This window comes from Morone saxatilis, unplaced genomic scaffold, assembly GCF_004916995.1.
Source record: "Morone saxatilis isolate NCDOM2014 unplaced genomic scaffold, NCSU_SB_2.0 Contig3, whole genome shotgun sequence".
Taxonomy (NCBI): Eukaryota; Metazoa; Chordata; class Actinopteri; family Moronidae; genus Morone; species Morone saxatilis.
In genome coordinates this window covers 23,219,229-23,219,745 of record NW_023339873.1, presented here as the reverse complement: position 1 = coordinate 23,219,745, position 517 = coordinate 23,219,229, and the positions used below count along the sequence as shown (strand labels likewise).

The window sequence follows — 517 nt, the reverse complement described above, 5'->3', positions numbered from 1 at the left end:
TGTACAGACTGCGGTAACAAATTTCCCATGAAGGACAATAAAGTATATTATTATTATTATTATTATTATTATTATTATTATTATTATATGTAACCTGTATCCGTTTGTTGCTGTATGATTCTGCGAGAGAGAAAGAGAGAAACGGATAGAGGCAAGCTGTTGTGTGTGTGCTGCGGTGTGCAAAAGGAGACAAAGGGTGTTTTCACACTTGTCTCTTTCAGCTCTCTAAATGAACTCATTTTTTGCGCATATGTGAACACTCTTAACGAGCTCGGACCCTTCTGAAACAAACCCTATTCAGACCTCCTTGGGAGGTTGTCTTGAGTTTGCCTCAAGTGTGCATTGTAGTTCATTTAATCTGTGCATTTTGAACACAGTGCAGGTTTGCCCTTTGCCAGTGTATTTTACCCAGCACCGCCACATCATGTGCCTACAAGAGTCCCTTTACTATTGCTCGACTTATTGGTTTACTTAATTGGTTGAGTACTGGCTTTGGTTCATTTAAAAGGGACTATAT

At 39.1% G+C, this 517-nt stretch overlaps 1 protein-coding gene across 1 annotated transcript in view; it reads right to left on the bottom strand.

Annotated features, from left to right (window-relative positions):
* Positions 1 to 517, bottom strand: part of LOC118337189 (glutamate receptor 2-like) — a 20,157-nt gene that overhangs the window by 11,479 nt on the left and 8,161 nt on the right. The window lies entirely within an intron of this gene.